Source organism: Lynx canadensis, chromosome D1 (assembly GCF_007474595.2).
Source record: "Lynx canadensis isolate LIC74 chromosome D1, mLynCan4.pri.v2, whole genome shotgun sequence".
Lineage (NCBI taxonomy): Eukaryota > Metazoa > Chordata > Mammalia > Carnivora > Felidae > Lynx > Lynx canadensis.
In genome coordinates this window covers 334,715-362,697 of record NC_044312.2, presented here as the reverse complement: position 1 = coordinate 362,697, position 27,983 = coordinate 334,715, and the positions used below count along the sequence as shown (strand labels likewise).

The following is a 27,983-nucleotide window of genomic DNA, read 5'->3' as shown; positions in this document are numbered from 1 at the left end:
TAGAAAGAAGATGTGGTAGGTGAATACACAGAGGAAAGAGGGAAAGAAGGAAAGAAAAAGAAGGGACTCTGGCCTTTGTGGCAATTTGCTTGGACCTACAGTGCATTATTCTAAGTGAAGTAAGTCAGACAGAGAAAGACAAATGCTGTGTGATCTCACTTTTGTATGGAATCTAAAAAATCCAAATACTTAGAAGCAGCGAGTAGAATTGTGGTTTCCAAGGAGGGCAGCCTGGGGACATGGGGAGGTGTTGGTTCAATAGTACAAACTTGTGGTTATTAGATGAACATATTCCTGGGGTCGGAGTTGTAAGCCTGGTGACTATAGTTAACAAAACCATATTGCATACTTGGAAGTCGCTACGAGAGTAGCACCTCAGTGTTCTCAACCCAATAACAAACAATAACAAGACGATAATTCCACGCGGTAAAGGGTGTGTTAGCAAATCCTGCCCTGGTAAACATTTTGCAACACATACAGGCATCCAGTCATCACATTGTACAACTTACACTTACACAGTGTCATATACCAATTATGCATTAATAAGGCTTGAGAAAAATAATAACTTTACTGCTGGATTTTGTTCTATTGACCTCCACCTTCACACTCTTTCTTTACTTGTCCCTGTGAGATCGGTTCCTCTAAGTCTTTCTTTCCTCTTAAACAGGAAAAGGACACGTGTTATGTTGATGGGAAGGAACAGGAAGGGGAGGCATGGCCAAAGAGGAAATACTGGACAATATTTCCTGGAAAGAAAGGAGTTAGAAGGTAGTTCCAAGCATCCGCAGGAATCTCCCTGAGAAAACCTATTTTGTTCAAAGTAAATGGATGCTAGAAATGTGAGATTCCCAGGGAAATTGCCACATCTTTCTTGAAAAGGAGAGGAAATCTAATAGATCACACAGCGTCCAGTCGTGTGGATGTTGTCAGCCTTGCCCTGAGGCCGGGCTACAAACCAGCTGCCATATGCAACTGTCCCTGTCATGCTGTGTCACTGAGCCAGGCATGGTGTCATCCTCCTCAGAGCTGATGAAGATCGTACAGAATTTCATACCAAAGGGCTCACCTACCGGAAGGAATTAAATTCTCCAGTGTGAGTTTGAGTGGCCTCCCATGGAGGTCTGTCTGCAAGAGCTGCCCTCTCCTCACCAGGTCTGCGGACTCCATCAGGCGTCTGTGACTACAGCGAAGCCAGCTGGCTGGGCCCTGCCTGCATTCCTGTCCCATTCCTGTCCAGCTCTGTGTATTTGTAGTCAGCCCTGTTGAGCATACTCCACTGTGCACATCAGAAAGAGATTGTCCAGGGCACGTCTCTGCCGTCTGGTCGTCTCTGCTCTGCCCTCCTGAAGTAAGTCCTTCGTTTTGTTTCTAGAACCTTGAGGCCTTGTCACTTGACGTGAACCCCGGCGGCCACTCTTTGCAGGATAAAGCATTTCTACCCCAGTGGTTCTCTCACTCTGGCCGGCTCGCTCCTCCCTAAGTCTGCCTGTGTAGGATGGGATGAGAGAGCGTGGATGGGAGCACGCAGCCTCAGAAGACAGGTTTCCCGTGGCCAATACCTCCTGCACAATTACTCAGTTAATCAGCGTGCTAAGCCTCTACCCCCAGTGTTCCCAGTTGTGCGTGACAGCGTGGAGGAGACTTGAGAAGGACACTCACAGACCCAGACTCGGCAGGGTTTATGAGCTAGTTGAACAGATGAATGAACAAGTAGGTGAGAAGTAATTTGACCCAAGTTCCAGTCTGGCCTCTGTCACTAATTGTGTGAGTTGGAGGTTTAGAGAGATGAGGCATAAAAGTATAAAACGTATCCCTTTGGATTATTGTGAAGGCTAATTAAGAAGACGATGCCTGAAGACACACAGTAAAAACCTTCCCTCCTGTGAGCATTGGGTCAGTAAGCACCCAACCAAGTTCACAGAACATTCTGAGTTTTGGGAACAGGGACAGCAATGCTCACAATTTGCCCCTGGTGGGAGGAACCCTGTGAAGACCACAGGGCAAGCGAGGCAGCACTTCGAGGCCCTATCATTCTTGGGCTGGAGGCAAGACGGAGGAGTCTGTGTTAGATTCAGGGTCACCCAGTGCAAGACGGAGCCACAGGGTCAACGGAGTAAGGGCTGGAGCCACAAAGAGGCTGCCGTTCCGGCTGGAGAAGGAAACCTTGCTACGGACAGAGGGAAAGAAACGCTCTGGTTTCTCCTTTGCACCTGCACTCCCAGTCTTCAAGGAATGCTGAGTCCGTCATCCTAATCCAGCCGAGGCCAGCTTACTTGGACCCTGGGCAGCGCAACTGGAAAGACTTGGGCTTCATCTCCCTGACCCTGCAGCTCTACACACACAGAAGGGCAAGGATGCCCGGCCTGGCACAAGCCCTCGCTGTGGATGTTTGCGTGGGGACAGGAACGCCCCTGCTGGGGCCTCAGAAGGTCTTGTGCGAGTCCTAGGGAGGGTAAGTCTAGGCTACTAGCCCCTGGTCACACTTAAGGAAACTTGATGGAAGGGGATGGGAAGTAGGGAGTCCCTGTGGATTGCTGAACCAGAGCAAGAGCGGGTAAAGTGCAGTATCTAAGTCAGGGCCTCAGAAGCCCTGGCTATGTTTAAAGCCAAATACGGTATGTAAAATTTAAATGGTGGCTGTTCTCTTTTATTTGAGAGAGAGAGAGAGAGAGAGAGAGCGAGCGCGCATGACTGATAGCAGGGGAGGAGTCCCAAGCAGGCCCTCTGCCCAGCGTGGAGCCTGACTCGGGGCTTGATGGGAGCTCTGTCTCACTACCTGGAGACCATGACCTGAGTCGAAATCCAGAGCCAGACACTCAACCGACTGAGCCAGCAGGAGCCTCATGATGGCTGTTGTTAGCAGTCCTCCTGCTGTTCTGAGTAGTGAGAAAAGAAAACTGCTACTTTAAAACAAACTTTATTTTTGGAGCAGTCTTAGTTTCAAAAACCCATACTTTTGATGGGAATATATATGAACGCAAAGGAGACTCTGTCCAGGGTTTTCATGCTTTAGTAACAATTAAAATATACCTGATGTTACTCAAAGCTCAACTTTCTTTCTCAATGAATTTCCTTCGATGCCTGTGTGTGATAGAAGTCTGGGAATCTCCGATGTACGAAGCAGAACCATCTACACACCTCTCCCCTCCCAGCTAATTGGGGGTGGTGAGGTTCAGGCATCTCTTGAGTTTCTGTGACTCAACTATACCATCTCTCTTGCCTGACCACTGGCTCCTCTGGGACAGGACACCTAACTGACTCTCTGGTTTCAGGCCCAAGAACAATGCCTGGCACACGGCAGGGGCCCAAGGCACCATTGCCATTTTGCTGTCACTAATCAACTTCAGAGCAGTCTACCCCTGGGGCCACCAGACTGGACTGCTTCGGCCTCTTCGGTTTCTCCGACCAGCTATCTGGCTGAGACTCGAAGGGGGGCTTCTGACGCAGACGCTGTAGCCCTGGTGCTCCCTGGCCCATGGCCCTGGCTCTCTCTGGCCTGTGCCCCTGGTGTTTACTGGCCCATGGCCCTGGTGCTTTCTGGCCTGTGCCCCTGATGTTTTCCACCCTGTGTCCCTGGTGCTCTCTGGCCCTTGCCCTTGGTGTTTTCTGGCCTGTGCCCCTGGTGCTCTCTTGCCCATGCCCCTCATGCTCTCTGGCCTGTGCCCCTGGTGGTCTCTGGCCTGTGCCCCTTGTGCTCTCTGGCTTGTGCCCCTTTTGTTTTCTGGCCTTTGCCCCTGGTTCTCTCTGGCCCATGCTCCTGGTGCTCTGTGGCCTGTGCCCCTTGTGCTCTCTGGCTTATACCCATTGTGCTTTCTGGTCATGGCCCTGGGTGCTCTCTGGCCCATGACCTCATGTTCTCTGCCCAATGCCCCTGGTGTTCTCTGCCCTGTGCTCATGGTGCTCTTTGGCCTGTGTCCCTGGTGCTCTCTGGCCCATGTCCTCGTGTTCTCAGGCCCCTGCCCCTGGTGTTCTCTGGTCCTTGACATTGGTGCTCTCTGCCCTGTGCCCCTCATGTTCTCTGGCCCATGCCCCTTGTGTTCTCTGGCGTGTGCCCCTCCTGCTCTCTGGCTTTTGCCCCTGGTGCGGTCTGGCCTGTTCCCTGGTGCTCTCTGCCCTGTGCCCCTCGTGCTTTCTGTCCTGTGCCCTGGTGCTCTCTGGTTTGTACCCATCGTGCTTTCTGCCCTGTGGCCCTGTGCTCGCTGGCCTGTACCCCTAAAGAGAACCATTCATGCGCAACCTTCCTTTGGTCAAATTATGGTTGCAAACTTTAGGATTTCAGAGAGAGTTTCCATGTAGCCTTAAAAAACAAATAAAATAAAAGCTAGAAACTATTTTTACTTTTAAACATTTTTATTCAATGATTCTGAGAATAGCAGGATAGACATCTTTTAGAATATAGGATATTACATCAATTTGATACTTTCATATAAAATTCATTATTTTTCTTATCTAACCTGGATCGTTAAAACTTTTGCCATAGGTCGGTATTCGGAAATACTAAAATATACAAGTCCTTTAACAGGTGTTCAGAACTAAAGCCAATCTCCAAAACCAAGCCCCAGTGAGCAGTTGGGAAAGTTGGGGCACGGGGGTGGGAGGAAGGATACACTCTGCTGAACTAATCTCTTTGGTCTCCTCCTCCCTCCACACCCCCTTAAAACTAATGAAATGTCCTTGTGTCATTCACCCAATACTAGGAAGATTTTCTTCCTCTAATATATCTGATCACATACACCTGCCTTTCCCATCACATGGATTGGGGTAAAGAAATATGGACAGGCCATGAGACCCAGATCCTGGGTTTTGGGCTCACACAGATCCATCAGAAACTTCAGGTCTACCGCTTAGCTGTCTGACAGGCATGTTTCTTAAACTATCAGAGTAAAAATGTCTAGTACATGTAGTTCCTGATTTATAACACTTGCTCAGTGATTGATAGCTCCTATATTATAACTTTATCTTAGGACATGAGAACAGGAATGAAAAAAGGTTGAAGTACTCTTTCAAAGTTGTAGGTGCTTGGTCATGAACAAAATAGAATTAAAGATTCTCCCCTTTCTCTCCTGTCATACTTACTTTGTCCTGTCATACATACTTACTGTAGCGCAGGGCAAAAGCTGTTGGCCCTCTCACCAATATGCAGAGAATGAGCTCCTGATCTTTCCTAATATCTGTGTTGGTTTTCGGTACAGCTCTGACTTGTTTATGGTACATGTCACGTCCTTTCAGAGAAACAAAAATTAACCTAGAGTCTCCCCTTAGGTATTAAGTTCATATATGTGAGAAGGAAAACCAAGGCAGATGGGAGCAGGTAAATCTAGGAAATGAGGATCCTAGGATTAATGGGGGGATGTCTATAAATCCTCCAAGGGAGGCTCAAAGGAATTGGTTCTGCTTACGTGGGATAGTAAAGGTCACCCTTGCTTATTTTTGCTGCTTCAGGGAGAGAAGCAGCAGACTTAAATATGTTTAAGAGCTTAAAACAGAATGAAGTTGAGACTGTCTGGGTTATCTGACTGCTGGACTTTTTCAGTTACACTGGATTCTAAACAGAGTCTATCTGGGTGAAGTGTTCACAAGACACAGAGCCTTAAAGACTCTGTAGAAAACAAACGAAATTTAAGAGAGCTGATATACAAGGGTTATGTAAATATCACCTGTAAATGTCATATAACAAAGCACATCCTGAGCCCAACCACTTCTGAAAGTTAAACTGTCTTCCTGAAAAATCTGTGAATATGTGAACTTCTGGCACAAAAGCTAAGAAAGTGAATTTTGATACATTGAAACATGGCACAGAATTTCTATCTTAAATCCATATTTTAGAATGACGCAGCTTGATCTAATATTACTGGTCGAGTATACTGATTTGTCCAATGTCTAATTTGAGATATTTACATAATGGTATCATTCTTTAAATAAGTGTGTTTGTCCCATATATTATCAAAGTACCTGATGGTGAAGATTGGACAGTGAGGGACATCTCAGTGGCTCATTTCCTCAGCAGCAGGAAAGCTGCCAAGTGTGAAAAACAAGTCCAAGGAGAAGGAGCTGGAGCAAAGGCCAAGAGTGATAATCACTTAGATCAGATGGAGAGCAAGCTGAGATGGTTCATGCCAAGCCCTTCATGTTCCTGGAGCTCTGGGTCCTTTGGATGAACAACAGGATCCTGGGTCAAACCAGGAGGCATGGAAGTGAGGGACCACAACCAGTGGGGTAACGCAGAGCTGTGAGCAGCTTAGAGCACTGCATCTGAGCAAGTGAGGGAGAAGCTGCCCCACGAAGCCAAGGGTGATGCAGGAAGCAGGATGGGACTGGGAAACATTCGTGATGTGCTCAGAGCTGCCCTGGGGGGCTCCCCCTGGTGGCCTGAGGGCACTACTGCAGCTTCTCTGGCACCTGTGGTCTGTCACTGGTAGGAGCGACCTCACCAACACCCATCCCTGTGAGCCAGTCAGGGACACCCTGAAATCTTTTCCATCTTGAATCAGACTGTGGATTATCACGCTGACATTTAGTTGTGAAGCGAATGAATAAGAAAAACCTAAGCTAGAGGACTACAAAATAGAAATGTAATAGCAAGTTTCTGAGAGAGTTCTACATTAGTCACAGGGAAACTTGAAGCTGTTGTCCAGTGGCTTAGACCATTCTTATAGTGCCCATGTAATAGGAAGTAAAGTTTTTAAAAATACTTTTAAAAGTATTAGTTTAGCTATCAATTTCATCTTGCTCAAAGGGGTTTAGTGTGAAGGGTAGTACTGAGCTCTGGAAAACATTCGTAGCTTAGGTCACGCTGCTTTAGAGTTACAGGGGTCTTAGAAATGAAATAATCCAACATTTTCATTATTTTTGTGGAGAGAAAAAAGGCCCAGAAAGATGAAAGAGACTTAGTCAAACACAGAACACATTCATTTATTCCTAAGTATTTTTATGGTCTTCAATGTGCCAAGTGTGTGTATGGATGGTGACAAAGTCAGGACAAGAACTCAGGTCTCCTCTGCCCTAACCCAGTGGTCTTACTGCTAAACCATAAATGCTGACTGGACCATGAGTGCCCAAATCCTTCGGGTTACACCATCTCTTTCAGAGGAACAATGGTACCAAGTAGTTCTTTTATGCATAAAAAATCAAGCAATTGAAATCTGTCTCCCTGGCTACTGGACCAAGTCAAAGGAAATCTATACCACGTTGCCATAATACAATATGAAATCTCCTGTCACTATCAACTTTGTTCTTTGCTAAGAATAGATCCTAGGAAAAGGTAGCTGGATCACTCGGACTTTGTTGCTCAGTTCGGAGAATGCCAGGCCCATAATGACTCTCTGACAGACGGGCAATTCCCCGAGCTACTGCATCCCTGGTACCCTGCAATGAATCCAGGGTGAAAGAGACAATGCTGTGCAGCAGGGATTGAGGGCCACTGAAGACCTGCATAGCTGTGTCCGGTAGGAAAGTCTGCAAACCTAGGGGAATGTTACAGAGTGAGGTTGAAGGAGTAAAAAAAAGGTAGAGGAGGTAATGTAAGGTTTTGAGCCACAATAAGGATTTGGATTTTATTTTCCCAAAGAATAACAAGACCAATGTATGGTTTTAAAAGGTCTTTCAATAAAATCTAATGCAATATGTAACTGACAACTCAGCAGTGCATTTCTATAATAAGCAATTGTTATTGACTGCATGCAGAAAAGATGGAATTTCATTAAGTTCAAAAAGGAAAAATGTATTTCAAGTGACCAGATATTAGAGAGGCAAAGAGAGATTTTGGTATGTGTAATGGCCTCCTCCGGACTAACAAATTCCTTTGCAATCCAGCCTCAGATTTGCTTAAGAATATACAAAGTTTCACCAGTGTGGCAGTGAGAATTTAGAAAAAACATTTTCAGAGGAAAGTAATAAAGCTGTGGCTGAAGTTCAAGTATTATCAAATAAGCTTAATTTATGACAAGTAATATTTATCTTCCATCTACAGCAGTCAATGGAGCCCCATTTAGCAAGGCGATAAGTCAAAGAAGGTGGAGAACAGAGAAGTTCGTACCACCTTTTGTGGTAAAAACTTGGCTGATCATCTTCTAAGGCTCCACTTAAGTTCCTTCTGATGGAAAAGACCTATGGTTAATAACTTGTGAGATTTATTTCCTTATTGTAGTGGTGAGAAAACAGACAGGTGGTCAGAGACCTAAATGTCTCACAATATTTGGGGTTTACTCAATTTCTACTTGAAACTTCAGGCAGACCTGACCTTCCAGAGAAGTTTTCTGGTTCCATTAAAGTAACATGGGAGGAGAAATTGGGAGAAAGTAAATTTATTTTTCCTGAGTAGATTCTGTTAATATTTTTTTTTTAAATTTTTTTTTCAACGTTTTTATTTATTTTTGGGACAGAGAGAGACAGAGCATGAACGGGGGAGGGGCAGAGAGAGAGGGAGACACAGAAACGGAAACAGGCTCCAGGCTCTGAGCCATCAGCCCAGAGCCTGACACGGGGCTCGAACTCACGGACGGCGAGATCGTGACCTGGCTGAAGTCGGACGCTTAACCGACTGCGCCACCCAGGCGCCCCTGTTAATATTTTTATATACTGTGCATTCTTCCTTTTTGGTAGGATTACTGGTATATCAGTGACATCAGGACAGCACTGAGTGAATGCAAAGATGTGGGCAGGCATTAGCACACCTGAGTGGTTTCTAACTGATGAAGAGATCATATCCAGAGTGAGTGGAGTGAATTGGTCAGCGCCAGTTGGACTTGGAAGACAGTATCCAGTGGTATATCAAAAAGCAGCATTATTTCAAATGATTGAACCAGGATACGTAAATCACGGGAATCTACCCCCAAAACCAAAGAGCACACTGTATACACTATATGTTAGCCAACTTGACGAGAAGTTATATTAAAAAAATAAAAGGTCATATTTCTAGTTAAGAAAAAGGAACACATGAGTCAGTATTCCTATACATCCTCATGTTTTCAGGCTTTGTTTCCTTCTGGTCCATTTCCTGTATTGATACTAGAGTGCTATTTCTAATATAAGTTTTTTTATGTTTACTTATTTTGAGAGAGAGTATATACGAGCCAGGGAGGGGCAGAGAGAGAGAGGGAGAGAGAAAAGTCCCAAGCAGGCTCTGTGCGGTCAGGGCAGAGCCTGATGCGGGGCTCAAACTCACAAACTGTGAGATCTTGACCTGCACCGAAATCAAGAGTTGGACGATCATCTGATTGAGCCACCCAGGCGCCCCACCAGAGTGCTATTTCTAAAACCTAATTCTGTCACTTGTCTGCTTAAAACTTTCCAAAGACTCACCATCCACTTGAGGATAATGACTCAGCCTCTGGGCATGACTTGATCTTTCATATTTCTGCAGTCATATCTTTCCTGTCCCTGCCCTGTCTTATATCGTAGGGATGCGGGACTAGCTCCCTGACAATAACACTGTCTCTGATTTGGGGGGATTTGAACAGATGCTTTCTCTGCCTGAAACACCTCCCATGTCACTCTTCATCTAACTAATTCCAAATCACTCATTAAAATTCAACTTGGATAGTTATTCATCAAGGTTCATCTCTGAACTTTTCTTGCACTAGTAAAGATTAAAGAGGGTTAAGATTTCTTAGTAGTTCCATAACTTCTAATGAGAATCTTTATTAAATGTATTAATTTTTGTCCTCATTAGGCATAGCAGAGTGCCTGATACCTAGATGGAACTTTCTAAATGTTTATTGAATGCAAAGAGGGAAATATAGACAAAATTCAAATATTCAAACCCTCTGAGACAGCCACTTTTCAAATATTTTGAAAAGTTCTGGCTTACAAATATACAATACAAAATTAATGGAACCATAAGACATCCTTCTTAACAATTACAATACAGCCATATAATAGAATACTATCCAGCCATTAAATATGCTATTCTAAAAGAATATTTAAATCGCATGTGGGGATATTTACCACTTGTGGTTAGGTGAAAAAAAAGGATACAAACCCTATCTATAGACTATGCCATTTTTGTAAAAGAAAAGTATAAATGGAAAGGTAAAATTTTGTAAGAATATACATCAAATGTTGATTTTTGGGGGGGCGGTAGATTATGATTTCTATTTTTAGTGGTTTGTTTATATTTTTAAACACAAATATTTAGTCTGTGATATAAAAGAAAGAATACTATAGGAAACAAATTCTTGAGAAGACTTTCAGGAGGAAGGTTCTAGGGAGGCACTTGTGCGTTGGCTGGTGAACCAGCGTAGAAGTGAATGTATGTCAGGACCGCACCATCCTCACACGGGGTTGAACATCCAGCTTAACAAGGGAATCGGGATGTGGTATGTGTGTTTGGTGGGAAGGGGCCACGGTAGTTTTTAAGTTGTGTGCTCCATGATCTTTATGGCCCATGAGAAATACACAACGGAAGTTAAGGCTACCCAGGGGTTACCTTTCAGCCGTGAGAATGTTTGCTTTCTTCATGTTTGTCTCCAAGAGGAATTCCTCCTCCAGATTTCCATAGTGTGATTCCCAACCTCAATCACAGCAGCTGCTGTGGATCAGTAGGTCCACTCCCCAGGCAAAAACTCTGTTAAATGGTGTGGGGAACATAGCCACCTGTAGGGGTTTGTCCTACACTAAGGAAACATTATACAGGAATATCAGCATAGTAGTTTAGGAACCAGGGGTAGCTTTATCTCACACTCTCACTGAGTATCTTACAGGTGTCCTTGACAAACACAGATAATCACATGGAAATGTTTCCTCCTTTGCTTCTGGGCCAGGAAGATCTTGAGAATACAAGTCAATATTTTGTGGAAAACTGATTTCCCTAGTTTCTGAAAGACTACTAACTTTTTAGGAAAAGAAAATAAATGGAATCAGTCTTCATGGAGGAGGACATGAAGAAGACCGTGAGCAGGAGAGATTTTGAGCTTAGTATTCAAAGAGACTGGAATTTTCAGGAATATACTTTTCCCTGGGAAGTTAGATTTCCCTGGAAGTCAGGCCATCTCTTCTTTCTCCACTTCCTGCTTCGAATCTTGGCTTCAATCAGACTGAGCTCTCCAGAGGTCTGGGGACGCCCCTGCCACCTGCCCTAACTCCTAGTGGCCAGTCTCCTGATGCTATGATGTCTCCGCTGATGTCAGAGAAAGACGCAGTCCCTGCCCCAGGCATCCCCAGGCCATTCTGCTAACCCATCCCAGACGCCGTCACAGTGCATTTGTTTCTCCAGCAAAACAAAAACAGCCTGAGCTTCTTAGAATCGGTACCATATATGTGGTTCACCTCTGCGTCTCAGCATCTCTGACAGTGCTAGACATCAAGTGGAACTCAAATTTTCTAAAAATAGGCTTTATCTTCTAGAATGGTTCTAGGTACACAGCACAATTGGTAGGTGTTGACAACGATTTCCCATGTGCCCATAGCCCCACATAGGCCTAGCCCCCCCACTGGCAGCGTCTCCCACCAGAGTGATACATTTGTTATAATCAATGAACCTACGTTGACAAATCGTTGTCACCCAGCGTCCATAGTGCACATGGAAGTTCACTCTTGATGCGCGCTCCATGGGTTTGGATAAATGTATAGTGACATGCATCCACCATTATCGTGTCGTTCAGAGTAGTTCCACTGCCCGAAAGATCCTCCGTTCTGCCTGCCCATTCCTCCCTCCTCCCTAACAACTGGCAACCAGTGATCTTTTTACTGTCTCCATAGTGTTGTCTTTTCCAGAGCACCGTATAGTTCGAAAGCACACAGTCTGTAGCCTTTTCAGATTGTCTTCCTTCACTTAGCAATGTGCATTTAAGTTTCCTCCATGTCTTTTCATGGCTTTTCATGATAAAATTCTATCATCTGGATTTATTTATTCATTCACCTACCAAAGGATTTCTTGGTGGCTTCTACATTTCAGCAAGTGTGAATAAAGCTACCATAAACATGCATGTGCAGATTTTTGTGTGGAAGTCAGCATCCAGTTTCTTTGGGTGAATAACAGGGAGAATGCTGGATCGTTTGGTAAGAGCACGTTTCATTTCGTAAAAAACCACAACTGTCTTCAAAGCAACTGCCGTTTTGCTTTTTACTCAGCAGTGAACAAGACGTACCTTGTTCCCTGTCGTCAGTGTTCTTTCTCTCTTCTGGCCATTCCGGTGGTGGTTGTAGTGGTACTTCTTTTATAATTTCCATTTCCTTGATCACATGATGTGGAGCTTCTTTTCAGGTGCTCACTTTCCATCCGTGTATCTCCTAGGTCACAGTGTCTACTAAGGTCTCAACTCATTATTTTCTTATTGGTAAGTTTTAAGAGTTCATTGTGTATTTTCTCAGATATGTCTTTTACAAATGTTTTCTCCCAGTCTGTGGCTTCTCAGTCTCTTGATAATGTCTTTTTTAGAGCTGAAAATTTTAATTTTCATTCAGTCCAGCTTATCAATTGTTTCTCTCATGGATTGTGACTTTGGTGTTATTATCTACAAAGCAATCACTAACTCTGAGGCCTTCTGTTTTTTCCCTGTGTGACTCTCTGTAAGTTTTATGATTTGCATTTTACATTTAGGTCTGTGATCCATTTTGAGTTCATTTTCATGAAGAGTGAAAGGCGTGTGTATAAATTCTTTTGCTGTTGTTGTTGTTGTTTGGTATGGGAATGTCTAGTTGACAAGCTTCTCTTTTCTCCTTTGTATTTTTTTCACCCCTTCATCAAAGATCAGTTAACTGGAACTGTACAGGTCTATTTCTAGGCTCTCTATTTTGTTTATTTTAGCATAATATAAAATTGTGGCATAAGTATATTATTTAACCTCCAAGTATTTGGGGAATTTCTAGCCATTGTTCTGTTACTGATTTCTAGTTTAATTATACTGTGGTCTGAGAGCAGACGTAAATAGTTTTAGAGCAATTAAGGTGTTTTGTGGCCCAATATGTTGTCTCTCCTTGGGTGTGTTCCACGTGAGCCTGAGGAAGATGTGTGTTCTGCTGTTGATGCATGAGGTCGTCTGCAGATGTCCACTACATCCAATTGCTGAGTTCCACCATCACGCCACTGCTGAATCCGTTCATTTCTGATAGAGGGCTGCTGGACACGCCAGCTGTGCTCATGGGTTAGCTCTTCTTTCTAGTGGTTCTATCCAGTTTTTACCTCAAGTTCTCCAATGCTCTTCTGTTATGTTGAGGATTGTTATGTGTTCTTGGAGAATTGATTTCTTCATCATTATATAATGCCCTTATTTTTTTTTTATTGAAAGATTCTTTATTGTTTTTTATTTATTTTTTTGAGAGAGAGAGAGAGGGAGAGACAGAGAGCATACTGGGGAGGGGCAGAGAGAGAGGGAGACATAGACTCTGAAGCAGGCTCCAGGCTCTGAGCTGTCAGCACAGAGCCCGATGTGGGGCTCGAACTCACAAACTGTGAGATCATGATGTGAGCCGAAGTCAAAGGCTTAACCGACTGAGCCATCCAGGCACCCCATGTAATGCCGTTCTTTGTTTCTGGTAGTTTGCCTTACTTTGAAATCTGCTCTGTCAAAGATCAGCATGTCCTGCTTTCCCTTGATTAGTGTTAGCGTAATACATCTTTCTCCATCCTTTTACTTTTAATGTAGATGTGTCTTTATATTCAAGGTAGGTTTCTTATAGAAGACATAACTGCATCTTGGTTTTGATCCACTCTGACAGTCTCTTTTAATTCGTGCATGTAGACCACTGATGTTCAAAGTGATTTTGTCTATAGTTGGATTAATATTCAACTGTAGACAATGCAAAATCCAGATTTTATTGTTTTTGTTTGTTGTCCTTACTCTTTGCTCCTGTTTTGTCTCCCACTGTTTTTCTGTCCTTTGTGGTTGTTGAGCAATTTATATGATTCTATTTTCTCACCTCTCTTAGCATATCAATTTTATTTCTTTAATTTTAATTTTAATTTTATTTAATTTTGGAAGAACACTTAATATGTGTCCTCTTCATAAATTGTTAATTACACAACATATTATTGCTGAGTTATACTTATTTTTTACCCTTTTTTTAGTGGTTGCCCTAGACCTTATAACACACATTTATAGTTAATAGAAGTCCACTTTTAAAGTGCACAACACCATGGGTAGTTGTGAGTACTTTATAGTAACAAAATAATCCCAATTTCCCCCTCTTGTCTCTGTATCATTGCTGTCACTCAATTTGTTCATGTTTATGTATATAAGCATGTATCTACACATGAGTGTACATGATCAAATACACTGTTGCTGTTATTATTTTAAAGAAACTGTTATCACTCAGATCCATTAAGAATAAGAAAAGGGGTGCCTGGGTGGCTCAGTCGGTTAAGCGTCCGACTTCAGCCAGGTCACGATCTCGCGGTCCGGGAGTTCGAGCCCCGTGTCAGGCTCTGGGCTGATGGCTCAGAGCCTGGAGCCTGTTTCCGATTCTGTGTCTCCCTCTCTCTCTGCCCCTCCCCCATTCATGCTCTGTCTCTCTCTGTCCCAAAAATAAATAAACGTTGAAAAAAAAATTAAAAAAAAAAAAGAATAAGAAAAATAAAAGTTCTTATTTTACCTTTACTTACTCTTTCTCTAATGATCTTCCTTTCTCTGTAGATCCAAATTTCTGACCTATGTGTATCATTTTCTATTTCCCTAAAAACACTTCTTTTAACATTTCTTGCAAGGCAAGTCTACTAGCAACAAATTCACTCAATTCTCAGTTTCTGTTTGAGAAATTCTTTATTCTCCTTCACTTTTGAAGGATAATTTCACAGGGTACAAAATTCTAGGTTGGTGGTTTGGGAAAACACTTGACAGGTTAACTGGCTAACTTTCAACACAAGATTTCACTTTCCTCTTCTTGCTGGCAGGATACTGGAGAAGCTAGATATAATTCTTATCTTTGCTCCTCCACAGGCAAGGTGTTTTTCCCACTCTGGCTTCTTTCAGTATTTTTTACCTTGAATTTTCTGTAATTTGAAAATGAGATGCTTAGGTGTAGTTCTGGAGGCATTTATCACATTTGGTGTTCTCTGAGATTTCTGGATCGGTGGTTTGGTATCTGACATTAATGTGGGGAAATTATGTGTCATTAATTTCTAAAGGTCTTCTTTTCCTTTGTCTCTTTCTTCTCCTTTTTGTATTCCCATTATGCTGAACTGCAGAATAATTCTTAGATATTCTGTTCTGATTTTTCCAGTTTGATTTTTTGTTTCGGAGGTTTCTGTTGGGATATTCTCAAGCAGAAAGTCCTTTCCCCAGCTGCTCCCAGGTTAGTGACAAACCCACCAAAGCCAGTCTTTATTTTTGTCATCATGATTTTGATCTCTAGCATTTCTTTTTGATTCTTTCTTAGAGTTTTCATCTCTCTTTTTACACTGCCATATGCTTTTGTATTCTGTCTACTTTCTCCATTAGTACCCTTACTATATTAATCATAGCTCATAAATTCCTGGTCTCATAATTTCCAGATCCGTGCCATATCTGAGTCTCGTTCGGATGCTTGCTACATCTCTTCAAACTTTTGTTTTGTTTTTTGTCTTTTAACATATCTTGCAATTTTTTTTAACTGTTCGTTGGACATGTCCTAGGTAAATAGAACTGTTACAAATAGGCTTTCAGTAATGTGGGGCGGGGAGAAGCATTCTATAGTCCTGTGGTTAGATCTGTCTTTCGGTGAGCCTTGACCTCTAGGCTGTGAACCTGACACAGTTTCTCAGTCTGCCCTTTGCCCCCTGGAGTGGAATGGGCAGCAGGAGCTAGAGCTGGGCATTTTCCTTCTGCCTGGTCACTTACAGTCTGGGAAAACACTGGCAGGTTAGCTCTGGCTAACTAGTTTCTCCTGAGGGCAGACCTTATGAAGAAGAACAGAATGCTCTGTGTGTTTTAAAATGGTCCTTTTTTCCCCTCCCACTGCAGAAAGCACTGGGAGATTTTCCTCTGATATTCACTGTGAGAATCCGGTGGAATTTCGGGAGGTAAAATTCATAAACAAGCCCCCCCCCCTTCACCCCCTCCCCACCTCAGTAATTGAGTCCCCTGGAGTTTTTATTCCCCATAATTATCCCTACTGTGTCTCCAGCAATTTATTTTATTTTATTTTATTTTATTTTATTTTATTTTATTTTATTTTGTTTTATTTTATTATTTTATTTTATTTTTAATAAATTTTATTTTATTTTTTTAAAATTTACATCCAAATTAGATAGCATATTCTCCAGCAATTTATTAACTACAGTTCCTGTTTTCCTATCTCAGTACTGGATCCCAGGGAGGTTTCTGCCCTGTCCACTTGTGATTCTCTGGACGTTTGCCCTATAACCTCCCTGCCTTTATGAATCTAAGAAGAATAATTGATGTTTCAGTTTTCTCAGTTTTTTACTTGTTAGGCTGAAGTGATAACTTCCAACACTTTTATGTGTTGGACCAGAAACTGAGAGTCTCAATACATTAAAAAAAATGAGAACTGTCTGGATTTGGATTTGAGGGGATAATCAGAGATATACAGACAGATAAAATTAAAAATAATTTTTCCCAAGCTGAAAAAAAAAACAAACATTTTTTTGATCTAACTTAAAATTAACTCCTAGAGTTGACTTCCCTATTTCCACTGCCTATAGCAAAAAGAGAGGACCCACTGGAGGAAATGTGTTATAAAAATAAACTTTCTCTGTGACTGACAGAAACTGAGTTATCTTTGGAATGTAAAGCCTTTTCAAATGTATTTCAGGAATATCTTGGTATTATTCAGCTGGGAAAAAAGAAATTTTCTCTCTCCATAGTTCCCTCCAATTCCCAGGGGCCTTCTAGGGCAGAATCACAGACTAAAAATAGCTCAGACTAATTTAGGCTCACTTAGGCAAGCTATTTACTCTGTTGTACATAGTTTTTTTCCCCCTCTTCAAACATCTAGTCATTCCATTAAGGCTCTGAAAACATCTACGTGGTCTGAACAAGAATGCTGCACTTACTGAGTCACTTCCTTGAAAGTAATTCTCAGAATTCAGCTTTTGTTGAGCATCTATTATTTGTGTCTCCAGTTGTATTTTAATGCACACCGTTGTTATGTTAAAACCATCAATCCTTTATCATCTGCCTACTTACTAAACAACATATTCAATTATGCAAACACATTCTTAACATCTCAATATTTTGGTTCCAACTAAAGAAAATTAAATAATTTTACACATTTTTCCTGTCTTTAATTTCTGGTTTTATAGATCTCTCTATATTGTGCATTTGAGTCCGTATGGTTCTGTGTTTTTTATTTCACAAATATACATTTATTAGAGTGAAGATGCCTCTTTCATTTTCTTTCTGGCACACTATGATGATCGTTAATTCTTCATCCGTGCTTAGATTTCTTACTCATTATTTTTTCTGAGTTGTTCCTTCAAATTCTCCAAAACATTTCTCTTCTTTCTAATTCCTCATATAGCTTTTTATGAAAATCCAGATTGTGATTCTCTCTCTGTGTGTGGGATAGCTGGAAAGATTAATGGCAAGTGTGTACTTTCCATGGTTAAGTACTTTCTGGTTAAAAACTCTCAATCACATCTTAAGTAACCATTCTATCTTCTAGTAACTTCTTACTTCATCAGCCTTATCCCAACACATATCAGGTTCTGGTGCATTATATTTTGCTAAATTGATAAATATTCAAGTGGTTGAATCCGTAAGATTCAAGGCATGCTTTTGAGGTGGCAGATAGCCCTCGAATACAAACCATATGCCGGTCACTATTCCAGGCACTAAAGATTCAGTGGTAAGATAGAAAAAGTCCCTGCACTCATGGATCTCATAATCCAGTCCGGAAGACAGCCAATTCCATGCTGTAAAGAAAACTGGGGAAATAGGTTAGAGAGATGTCTTGAATTTCTCTTTCACAGATGCACTATTTTAACTATTCAGGGAAGCCTTCCCTGATGAAATAACAATCCAGCAGAGATGGGGATGAAGGCAAGAAGTGGGCTGTGCAGATATCTGCAAGGGAGGGTTTCTCAAGGGGGAGGGAGCAGGAAGGACGAAGGCCCTGAGGCAGAAGCAGTTCTGTTAGGGGAGGAGGAGAGGAAGTGGGAAGCATTTGCAGCTCTGAGGGAATCACATCTGCTAACACCCCGGCCAAAGGAAGTCTTCCTCAGGGTCAAAAGGTGAGGAAATCAACCACCTCTTCAGTGGGAGGCTCTGCAAAGTCACGTGGCAAACAGATGAGAAGCAGGTGAAAAATTGCAGGGATCTTAGAAAATCTTTACCCACATCCAGAATTATTCACTTAGAATAAAAACCAAACACAGGAAATAAAGAGACAAGTGATCTTTTGAGTTTTCTCCTTGAAATTATTAATGCAGTAAATAACGTGTTTGATTTTTAAATATTAAACCCCCTTTTATTCATAGGATAAAGTCAAGTTTGCTCACAATGTACATGATTTTTAGGCATTTGTGTTTTTGGCTCGCTCACATGTGTCTGGACTTCTGGAGATCTGTGAGTGCACAGCAATGAAGGAGATAGACCTGTAGTTTTCTGTCTTACATTATCCAGGTTGTTCTGATATTAAGACTAGGTTGGTCCTGTAAACATAATTGGAAAACGTACCCTCTTTTACTTTCTGTGAATGAGTTAGTTTAAGACTAGATTCATTGCTTCTCAATATGCTTGGTAGAATTTTCCAGTGGAGTCATTTGGCACCATTTTCTTTATGAGACAGTTTTAAATGCTGATTCAATTTTTTGCAATATAGGACTGGTAAGAGTTCCTATTTCTTCTTGTGTTAGTTTTGATAAGATGCCCTTTTCTAGGAATTTTTTCAGCTTTCACACAGGCATAACCTTGTTTATAATATTTTCCCATGATTCTTAATATCTGTAAGGTTGACACAGAACCAAAGGGACCCCCTGAAAGACAAAGGTTTGTTAGTTTGTTTTTTCTTGCTCCTTCTCCAGGTTCTGTTTTTGCCAGGACCTGTACCGCCACTCTACACATGCCTCGAATGCAAACAGTGCATGTTCTCCTTGTGAGGGACAAGGAGTTAATGATTCTGTAGAAGACGGCACATCTAAAGAAAGACCAGGTGAGAATGACCAGACAAAGCCATCGCATGCGTATTCCAGACCGCCAGAGCTGGACAACTCAACACAAGACCCCCGGCTTCAGGTAGTAAGTGACTTAGGATGGATACCTGGACCTTGTCCTCGTTCTGACCGGGTCCCGGATGCCTGAGAGGACATGTGCGCCAGACTGTCATCAGTAAAAGTCCCAGATCCTGAGAGAAGATGAGACTCATGCTCCTTTCCTTTCTGTGTCCCCTTGATGGTCCGCCTATACCTGCTCTCTTCTGTGTCTTCGACAAACACAGCTCTCACCTCCTGCTGGCTCATGTCTGATTTCCGTCCTGCATGCAGCCAGTCACCGTCTTGGCTGGTCCTGCAGGACCCCACCTCCTTGGGTCCTCAAACCATCCTGATGCTGCATCAAGATGTGCAGTGATATCTCCATTTGCAATTCTAGAAATTGCTTCCTTTTGCCTTTTCTCTTCTTTGTAAGTCTTACATTAGGTTTACCAATTTCATTAATTTAGAAAAACTGGATTTTTTAATTTTATATTTTTCATAATTGAATTTTATTCCTTTGTTTTCTGTTGTCATTATTTCTTTTCTTCTACATTCTTTGGGTTTACTTTGCTTTTGTTTTTATTACATCTTGAAATGGATGCCTTAGGTCACTAATTTTCACCACTCTGCTCATTACAACTTTTGGATTTAGAGATAAGTTCCATAAATTCTGCTTTAGTTTCATCCCTCAAATTGCAGAACATATTTGTGTTTGTATGATAGGATGGGCTATTAATCTGGTATCAGCACAGTGAAGAGTTTTTTTTCACTCAGGTGTGAGTGTATGATGGGTTTCACTGACCCAGCTCCACTCAAGGAACCAGGCTCCTTCCGTCTTACAGTGACACCAAGCATCATGGACAGAGCCACTGTAGAAGAGACTTAATAGTAGGAGGGATTTGTGGCTAGGTCTACAGGTGGTATATATAGTTCCCACCTCTATTCCATTGGTTAGTGTTCGGGTTACTATTGCTGTGTAAGTAAGCACCCCAAAACTTAGTAGCCTGAAATAACCATTTTATTCCATTCACTAATTTTGTGCATCAGGTATTCCGTAAGACTCGCTGGCTGGGAGTCACTTCAAGGCTAAGGGCTGAAATCGGGAATATCTTCACACATATGGCTGGCATTGGGACTTTTCACCAGAATACCTCCAGGGAGCCCTTCCCCATGGTCCATTCTTCACAGCATGGAGGCCTCGGGGTATATGGACTTCTAACCGACTCACTTCAAATACATGTGACCCAGGAGAACTAAATGGACACAGTGAGGTCTCTTGTATCTTGCCTTAGAGCTTAGGTGTCATTTTAATGGCCAAGAGTGAGTTGTTAGAGTTGATCCCAATTGAAGGCAAGGGGACATAGATATCATCTATCAGTTGGAAGAGTGTCAATTAATGTGCAGAAATGTTCAGAACTCCTCATAGCTAGTTACGTGGCTCCAACATAACTCACAAATGTTTTCTTACGTGCTCAGAAAGAGGAAAATGAAACTGGGTTTGGTGAACATATTACAAGTAGATACAGCAGCATTTTTATCATTTATTAAAAACCCTATTCTAATTTACATTTTTAAATTTATTTTTGAGGTGGGGGGAACGGCAGAGAGAGGGAGAGAGACTCCCAAGCAGGATCCATGCTGTCAGTGCAGAGCCCCACACGGGGCTTGAACTCACAAACTGTGAGATCATGACCTGAGTCAAAATCAAGGGTCAGATGTGCAACCAACTGAGCCAGCCAGGCACCCCTCTAATTTTCATTATGAGTTTCTCTTTGCTATTTTAATATTCCAGGTGTATTTATAAGGAGTGTCCTCTGTAGCTTGTCTAGCACAAACTTTTTTATGAATAACCAAATAACACATAGTCTAGACTTTGTGGACCACATCTGGTCTTTGTCACACATTTGTCCTTAATTTCATTTTTTCACAACTCTTAAAATGTGAACGCCATTCTTGCATCACATTTCATTCACAAACAGGCTACCGACACAGTCTGGCTCAGTTTGCTTGTCCATCTATAATGTGTTGTTATGTTTGATTACTAGGTCAAGTTTGCCAATCTATTCATATCTTTTATATCTTTCAGTAAAAAAGATTTCCTGTATCACATATGAAAAGAGACATGTTAAAATCTCTGAGATGGTGGATTTCTGTTTGTAGGTCTATTACTTTTTGTTTTATGCATTTTGAAGTCTTATTATTGAGAATTGTTATATGAGAAATTACATCAGTAATATGTCCATGGAAAAATGACATTTATGCAAAAACACTAATGAGGACCCTATGTATTATTATGGGGAAAAAACCCTCTAATGCATTCATGTTAATGCCAAACCCTCAACCAATTTCCTAAAATGTTACTAAAACACAGTAAAGAACTTATTCATAAGTATCTGTAGTCTTTATAAACTAACATGTTAGGGTACAAAATGTTTGAAATATAACTTCCTAATCACCAGACACCTAATTTATTTGTTAACCAATATCTGCTTTGTATAAAGTAACATAATTTCTTTTAGCACCAAAAACATCTTACAACATTCCCTTTGTTGATGCTGAATGCTTTTCAAAACATCTACTTTAAGAGCACAAAAAGAATGTCATAGATCAGTATCTCTTGTGAACATTGGTGCAAATCCTAAATAAAATACTAGAGAGCAAAATCATACACCATATTTAGGAAGTAATATATAATGATCAATTGGGATTTATTCTGGTACTGCAAAATGGTCCAATAGTAAGATATCCATTCATGTAATGGACCATATTAATAAATCTAAGAAGAAAAATCATATAATTATTTCCATAGTTGCTTAGAAAGCCTTTTTTAAAAAAAAATTGAAAATTTCCAGAAAACAGGAATTGATGGATATTTTCTTACACACACACACACACACACACTTCACACGCTTGTTTTTTTTTTTTTCTAACACACTTGTTTTTTTTTTAATGTTTATTTTTGAGAGACAGAGAGAGAGAGAGACAGAGAGCATGGGGGAGGGGCAGAGAGAAAGAGAGAAAGAGAGACAGAATCTGAAACAGGCTTTAGGCTCTGAGCTGTCAGCACAGAGTCTGACACGGGGCTTGAACCTATGAACTGTGAGATCATGACCTGAGCCAAAGTCAGATGCTTAACCACTTAACCGACTGAGCCACCCAGGTGTTCCCCCCTCCACTTGTATGTAGTTAAATACCTGCATATATTTAGTCTACTATTTTAAAGTGCACTGGTCTCATTAACCAATGGGATTAGGCAACAGGAAATAGCTAGAGTCATAGGAATTTGAAAAAAAAATAGAAAAGCTATCTCTAGTTCAAATGATATAATGGTATTGTTAGAAAATTCTAAATCATGTGTGATAAACTAAAACAATAAACGAGTTCAGGAAGGTATCCAGATGTAAAATGAACACAGAAATTAACGGATTTCTTGTCAACAAAATAACTGTTTAGATAATATAATGGAACATTAACCATATCTAAAATAGGGGGATAAAAATTTTTAAACCTAGGAATGTTCTTCACAAGAAGGAAAGTAACTTTAGAACAATTCTGTAAAACATAAGTAGACCTGAGCAAATAAAAAAGACATCCCTTGTATTTGGATATGATAACTCTGAATCACAAATATGTCAGGTTTGCTTGTATTAATTTATAAGTTTAATGTGAACTCAGTAAAAATGCCAGAAAGTGTTATTTTTTGTTTGTTTGTTTGTTTGGATTTTTTTTTTTTTTGGAGTTAGAAAAATTGATACCAAAGTTCATGTGGAAAAATAAGCATACAGGAATAGCTAGGGAAATAGAGAAGGGGAAGGCTAAGAAAGGTCGTATCTAAAATCCCTGGGACAGGGGCGAAGTTTTTAACAAATGCTGCTGGGGTGAGTGGATAGCCATGTGGAAGAAGAGAGGAGTGAATCCGTCTGTCACCCCTTACGACAGCACAAACTCTAAAACGGAGCAGATACACAGATATAAAGATCAAATCATACACAAGCTAAGAAGGGTTAACTTTCCCTGTGCCCACGCAATCCAACTATGACTCAAAATCCAGATTTGATAAGATTTTAAAAAGCGGCACCACTGTCTTCTGGCCCTCGAGGGAGGAATCATGGGTTAATTGAACTGCTGTTTCCCTATGAATAATGGGTTATTTTCCACTGGCTTCCTTCAGGATCATCTGTCTTTGGTTTTTAGCAGTTCAACTACAATGTGCCTACTTCTATATCACAAATTAAATTTCTGTAAGCCTCAGGGCGTCTGGGTGGCTCAGTTGGGTGCACGTCTGACTGTGGTTCAGGTCATGATCTTGTGGTTTGTGAGTTCGAGGGGCAGCCCCTCGTTGGGCTCTGCACTGACAGTTCAGAGCCGGGAGCCTGCTTTGGATTTTGTGTCTCCCTCTCTCTCTCTGCCCCTCTCCTGCTCGCTCACTGTCTCTGTCTCTGTCTCTGTGTCTGTCTCTGTCTCTGTCTCTCTCTCAAAAATAAACAAACATTAAAAACATTTTTTTTTTCGTTCTGTAACAACTATTAACTCTGGACAAGATACAAAAAACACACAAAGGCACTGAGAGTGAATGAATAATTTAGTCAGGATTTCTTGAGAGAAAACTTGGAAGAAGAGGCCCACATGGAGTAAGTTTTTCCCTTTTATAGCTTTTATTTGGGGACAGGCCAAGCAGCCACCAAGGACGGGGGGTAAACCCCCGCATCTAGAGTGCTCACAGCCTGTGCAACAGAGCCCAGAATTCAGGGCAGTTTCAGCAGCTGGGAAGTGGAGGGAGATTCCTGAACGGGGAGCCAGGGTGGGGTGATTCCCAAGTTCTGTGAGTAAACTCTGACCAAGTCTTTGCTGACCCTGTGCTGTGCACATAAGGACCAGACACAAAGGGTTAAGTAAATGTGGAAGAACCGAACTGAGATTTGAACTGCCAAACAGGAGAAACAGCCTGCAATTTAATTTCAGTCAAATAAATTGCTTTCGAGGCAAAAAATATCAGACTTTTCTAGTCTGCAAAACATAATATTCCAGAGTTTTCCCAGGATACAATCCAAAATTAATTAACATGTAAACCATTACTTATTAGCAGTAATGGTCCAGATGTTGGGGTGAGCAAGCCAGGGATTCAAAGGGGCCGCTCCAGCTCCACACGGAGTGAGGGGAGATGTTGGTAGACTTGCGCTGGGGGTGATACAGCATCTGAAATTTGAGAGTCGCTGCATGGCTTTCACAGAGGAATTCAGATGACAGAGGAAAAGAATAGAGAATATCTAATCTGAAGAAGAAGAAACAAGACCGAAAGAAAATAAGCAGAGCTTTAGGAGTCGCTGGGACGATATTGAGTAGAATAACTTATCTGCATCTGGAGTCAAGGAAGGAGAGGGGAGGATGGCTCAAAAAAGGTATTTGAACACATAATCTCCCAAATTTTATCCAAGTATACTGAGGCACTGTGTGTGTGTGTGTGTGTGTGTGTGTGTGTGTGTGTGGTATTCCTAGCCAGTAAGTAGTACTTCAATCTAATGATGAAGAAATGCCAGACAAACCCAAACCGAGGGACATTCCACAGAAATAAATGACCTATGCCTTCGAAATGCCAATGCCATGGAGAAGACAAGCTGAGAAACTGTCCCAGATCGAAGGAGACTGAACAGACGTGCCACATAAATGCAGCGTGTGTGCCTGCCCTGGATCCTGGACCAAACAAAACTGCCAAAAAGGACATTCTCAGAATAATTTGGAAAATCAGATTAAGATCAGAAGATTGACAAGGGAATGATATAATATTAAAATTTCTGGTCATGATAGCTGTATCTGAATATCCTTGTTCTTAGGAAATTCACATTGAGATATTTTGGGGTATAAGGGTATGAAATCTTCAATTTCCTATCCAGTGGGTGAGAAAAAATGTAATGGGATTGTAGAGCGATGATGATGTACCAAATCTGGAATATAAATAAAAATGTAATAATTGGTGAATGTAGGTAAAAGATAAATGTGAGTTCTTTCCACTTTTTAGAAACTTTTCTATAACTTTTTATTTGAAATTATTTAAAAATTAAAACTTTAAAAGAGATGAGAAATCAAGCCATACCTATCACAGCAAAACCAAATCCTGTCACAATAAACTTCCCTACTTCTCAAAAAAAATCTACTTGTGATTTTTGACAATGTCCCACCAATGGTATGTGAAATTGTATCGGTATACATAACACATAATTTTGTTAAAGATGCGGTGTTCACTCTAAGGAGGGCTCACAAATACAAACGTCCCTAGCAAGTGCTGGCTGCCATTGGCTGTGTCCCAGTCCCACAAGGGAAGAGGCTGAGCTGTGAAGAGTATCAGAAAGTGTGCGGATGTAACGAGAGCCCACAGTCCTCAGGTTTAGACATTCCTCGGCAGTGAAGAGGCTGCTGCTTCTCATTCCCCAACGGGGAACCGTGACGTTGTGACATTACTGAACCCACGGAGACGTATAACTGTGTCGTATACAATCACGGGTCAAAGCCCAGGTGTGTAAATCCCTGATGGATTTGGGGGGGCAGGAGTGAGGGGTGAGGGGCTCCTCAACCGAAGCCTGAGGACTGCAGGGCTCTGCTCTCGGGAGGAGAGCGAGGAAGGAAGGGGGCAGGAGACAATGGAATGAAATGAGGCCGAAATAAGAAACGCAGCCCCCCAAAACATGTGTGTGATTACTGGCCCGTGAAGCTGATTGGAATCAAATGGGAAGACATTTTCTGAATTTGGAGAGGCGAGTTCTGCCAAAGGACCCATGAGCCACAGTAATGCTGGGTCTTTCAACCCCGTCCTCTTCGCACGCCCTCCAGGGACACAGTGGTTTGGGTGGGTGGCCTTAGCACAATTCTCATTATATATATTACATTTAATACACCCAGATGTAAATCTTTGCTTTTATTAGTCAGTTCTTTTGGCGAATCCTTAGAATGGCATTCTCCACCTGAAGATTAAACATTAAAAAAGAAGTTCACCTGAATCTAGAGGTTTTACGGTTTTTAAAATCTAATGCATCCCATTATTTATATTCTTTTTTTTAATTCTATTTATTTACTTACAGAGAGAGCAAGCACGAGCAGGGGAGGAGCAGAGAGAGGCAGGGAGAGAGAGAATCCCAAGCAGGCTCTGCGCTGTTAGCACAGAGTCTGACGTGGGGCTTGAAATCATCAACTGCGAGGTCGTGACCTGACCCGAGATCAAGACTTGGACGCTCAACAAGTGAGTCTCCCAGGCACCCCTGGATCCCATTTCTTTTACGGCAGAGATGGAGACAGAAATTTCCTTAATTCAATATGGATTCATTTCCCCCAGTGAGTTAAGATAGGTTCTACATCATACTATAAAATCTTTTGTATCCTGAAGTCTTTGACTGAACTTTCTATTCTAGTCTTTTAATGTTTCTATTTTGTGAATACCAAGCTATTTATTGTGGCTTTACCAAATCATTTAATGTTTTATACAGCAAGTTCCTTTCATTGCTTTTTAAAAATGAATTTACTTGCCTCGTCACATTTATTCTTAGAAAAAATAAATGAGAGAAAACCCATCCACAGAGGGGAAATACTGAAAATACTACATCCTAAAGTCATCTACAAACTTAATTCCAGTCTCATCCAAGTATCAGTAAAATGTATAATTTATGTACACTTTGACTCATTTTTTTTTAAAGCTTTACAATTTTCTTTACATGGGTTTTGTAATTCTTGGTTAAATTTATTTCTATTTATTTTATATTTTGTAGCCTTTACTATGTTTTGACTGGCTATTGCTAGCATTAGGAAAACCACTGAATTTTCTGTTTTCCTTTATTCTCTAACATTGTTCCAAACACATTTCTTATTTCTCAGTTTTAATAGTTTTCAGTTAAAAATCTTAATTTTTTTAACAGACAATTACATCATCTGTCAACTAATAGGTTTATATTCGTCTTAAAACCTTTTATCTTATTTATTTATCACATTATATTTATCATATTGTAGAAGTTCCTAGTTAATGAGTAACAGTAATGTACAGTCAGATCTTTATCTTATTCCTTATGTTGATGGGAGCATCTCTAGTATATCTTCCTGTCGGTTTTATCTGAAATAGGTATTCTTCACCATGGTAATGATGTGTCTGTTACTCTTAGTGTACAAAGTTTTTTGGGTTTTTTTTGTTTTTTTTTTTTTTAACATTTATTTTTGAGACAGAGAGAGACAGAGCATGAACGGAGGAGGGGCAGAGAGAGAGGGAGACACAGAATCGGAAGCAGGCTCCAGGCTCTGAGCCATCAGCTCAGAGCCCGACGCGGGGCTCGAACTCACCGACCGCGAGATCGTGACCTGAGCTGAAGTCGGACGCTCAACCGACTGAGCCACCCAGGCGCCCCCAAAGTTTTTTATTTTAAACATACATTAGGAGTAGATATTAGAATTTTATCAACTGTAAATTTTGGATCCATGAAAGTGATTTTTAAATTTTGTACTTTTTCTTAAAGGATTTTAGTGTTTTTTTTTTTTTTTTTTTTTTTGTGTTTCTTTAATTTACCACAGTTGGCATTCATTAACTTCAGCATACACTTAGCATATGTAGAAAATTGAGGTCCAGGCTGTATTTGAATACTTCCAGTGATAGGAAAATAACTACCTGTAAAGGAGCTCCATACGTTCTTAATACATCCTTATTTACAGAACCTGGGTGACACTGACCCATAAATCAGCAGTCTTCTCAACAGTCTCCTGACTATGAACCACTCCTCTGTTACCTGGCTCACATTTTTAAATTTTGGTGCCAAATATATTACACGATGTCCTTGTTCAATAGTTTACTGAAAGCATTCCAAAAATTCTACCAGAGAAAGTTAATTTAGTCCAACATGACTTGTTCTAAGTGAAACCATGGTAATCACAAGTGCTTACAAAATAC

The 27,983-nt window shown here is 41.2% G+C and overlaps 1 long non-coding RNA gene across 4 annotated transcripts; it reads left to right on the top strand.

The window, feature by feature from the left end:
• The first annotated feature begins 21 nt into the window (after positions 1 to 21).
• On the top strand, positions 22 to 26,176 carry LOC115525480. 4 transcript variants are annotated; one of them, XR_003972380.1, is made up of 5 exons: positions 24 to 119; positions 668 to 2,452; positions 18,899 to 19,026; positions 20,114 to 20,269; positions 26,140 to 26,176. It is a non-coding gene; the product is annotated as an uncharacterized LOC115525480 (long non-coding RNA). The 4 variants fall into 4 exon arrangements; XR_003972378.1 differs by lacking the exon at positions 26,140 to 26,176 and having other exon boundaries at positions 22 to 119; positions 18,899 to 19,109; positions 20,114 to 20,672; XR_003972379.1 differs by lacking the exon at positions 26,140 to 26,176 and having other exon boundaries at positions 22 to 119; positions 18,899 to 19,112; positions 20,114 to 20,672.
• The last annotated feature ends 1,807 nt before the right edge of the window (positions 26,177 to 27,983 follow it).